Source organism: Colias philodice, chromosome 19, assembly GCF_061535455.1.
Source record: "Colias philodice isolate Cphi_HAF_F1 chromosome 19, ilColPhil1 Martin Lab GWU primary, whole genome shotgun sequence".
NCBI classification, from domain to species: domain Eukaryota; kingdom Metazoa; phylum Arthropoda; class Insecta; order Lepidoptera; family Pieridae; genus Colias; species Colias philodice.
This window is the reverse complement of record NC_143104.1, coordinates 2,115,876-2,118,524: the sequence shown is the minus strand read 5'-3', so window position 1 is coordinate 2,118,524 and position 2,649 is coordinate 2,115,876. Positions and strand designations below refer to the sequence as shown.

Here is a 2,649-nt window from a genome sequence, read left to right as displayed (position 1 = left end):
ATTCCGTGTTTATACAATGCCGGATTAGTTACTGAAGATTCAGGTTTCTTGCTTTATCCACAACCGAATTATAGGGGGTCGAAAAAGGCCCGAATTGCTTCGAGAAAAGGATGGTACGGCCGTGCCGCTTTTTTTTTGCTCGACTTGGCGGGGGCACTACCGTGCCCCCAGATTATAAAGGCGAAAGTTTGTAAGGATGTATGGATATTTGTTACTCTTTCACGTAAAAACTACTGAACCGATTACAATGAAATTTAGCACACATAATATAGAGGGTAACTTGGATTAACACATAGGATAGTTTTTATCCCGGAAATCCCACGGGAACGGGAACTATGCGGGTTTTCCTTTGCAAACGCGGGCGAAGCCGCGGGCGGAAATCTAGTATATAATATTATATGCATATTATGCATTTATAAATTAATATAAAGAATATAATATTTCAATTGTTACGTGTAACATTCATAAAAACAAATACATCATGCTATGTATAAGTAATTTTTAATTACCTTTTTGAAAATAAAATAAACAGCTGAAAGATTGTTAAAATAAAAAAAAATAAAAAAAAGAGTTTTCGGGCTCGTCCGGGATTTGAACCCGGGACCTCTCGCACCCTAAGCGAAAATCATACCCCTAGACCAACGAGCCGCTTGCATGAATTCTGAATATACTCTACCTTATCTAAACACACATAAGTAACAGTTGAAAGGTGACCTACTTTCAAAATAAAACCTGTTTGCGTAATATTATCATTATTTTGTTATCAGCCTCATCGATATCTAATTTTAGAAACATTTTCGTCACGCATAATATTATTATATCGTACAGTTTGATAGTCATAATTAAAGTGCTTATAATTTATTTAATAGACCTAACATAATATAAAAGAAAGTCGTCTTAGTTATGTCGCAGGCAAATTATTGTATTATTTCGCCGTTTACAAAAGCTCGGCATTTTGTAATATGTCGAGAATTCGTAATCAGAAATTTTTCGTTTGGATAAGGGTGGGTTAGGTTAGGTTCGTGTTTTTAAAACTACACAGAAATAGCCCCACTTTGTGGGTCTCCGTCGGCTCGCGACCGTCTTTTTGTAGAATTTTGGAAAAAGTAAATCCTCAGCATATTACAAAATGCCGAGCATTTGTAAACGGCGAGATTATACAATTTGCCTGCGACAGTTACACCAATTATTATAGCTCAAAATCAGCTGAACGGATTTTAGTAATTTTTGGTTCGTTGCATTCGTCTCCGCTAAGATTAGGATAAAAGGTAAATGATAAAATTTTGAAAAAAATTACTCGAGCGGAGCAGAGACGAACATATAGTTTTTTAAACATTCAAGTTAGCTTTATAGCTATTAGTGCTTCGAAACAAATACTAATACAAAATGAAAGATTTATATTGAAGTAACTATTAATTGGTTTTCTTATTGGTTTAAATTTAATTTTACTCAAGGGACAATGTAAGTTATAAATTCAATTAACTATTTATGTAGGCAGTTGCCCGTTGGAATACTTACAGAGTTTATTGCTGTAGACGTTTAGAAAACTTAGTATTAACTAAATCTTATAGATTGTATTGTTTGTAATCATGAATTTAGGGCAATAAAATGTATCACAAATTTTCCCAATACTAGAAAAATATTATGCTATGAAATATTTTCTATTGTATTTATATTCATAAGACTATCAAGGCATCGGCATCCAGACATAGATCGATTTCCAAAAAAACATCAATATAAATTGATCAGCTTTTTAATTTCCATTATACAAGACGTGATACAAGTGTTAGGTAGGTACCTATTTCTATCTGAACTGTTATATATTAATTTGTATAAAATATCTCAACTGTATGGAATAGGAAATTATTAAGCTATTTTTATAGAGAAATAGTATGTACAAATTTATTATATCCCGTTGGTTTACAGAAACGATCACACATAAATCCAAATCATTCGTACAACCCACAGAACCATCGATTTATTAAAAAAAAAACTCCATCCCTTCGAGAAGGTTCGAGCAAAGCCTATCGTAAAACCCTTGAAAGAAGTATCCGGTTACCTTATATTATGGTGGCTACACATTAGTGGCGTGAACAAGCGTGAACGTGAATGTTGAACGTCCCCGACCAATCATGCGACCAAATTCGCGCCTCCTCGTTCACGCGTAGGTACACACCGGTGTCGTGTGTGATGACTATGTGTGTGATCATAGTATGTAACCCTTCTATTTTAAATAAATCTCACTGAGTGACTACAGTCGTCTACAGTCTGTATCAAGTGTTTCATTAACCACCAACATCATATCCGCGTTCGTAGTCCCGTGCCATCGTAACCAATGACAACAAAGCATTTTTGGCAGTAGCTTCTACATCCATTTCACGGCGCGTTTAACGAAAAATTGCGAGCAATCTATGAATAAGAAGGACACGACTTAGGGTGCTTTTCCACTCAACCAAACATAATCCAAGCATATCGCTTCATTTAGCGTCTGAAGCGATATTTTTAGTTATTTACAAACACATCCCTCGCGACTCATCCTCGCACATCTCTGGTAAAAGCACCCGTATGTCGGGAGTTCGAAAATTCACGGCACTAATGTAGAGCCGCCATTATACGTAAGCCAAGAGGTTCGCGCGAGCTTAATTCCGT

At 35.6% G+C, this 2,649-nt stretch overlaps 1 non-coding gene across 1 annotated transcript; it reads right to left on the bottom strand.

The window, feature by feature from the left end:
- Positions 1 to 576: 576 nt before the first annotated feature.
- Positions 577 to 648, bottom strand: TRNAP-AGG (transfer RNA proline (anticodon AGG)). Its single transcript has one exon. It is a non-coding gene; the product is annotated as a tRNA-Pro (tRNA).
- Positions 649 to 2,649: the final 2,001 nt, after the last annotated feature.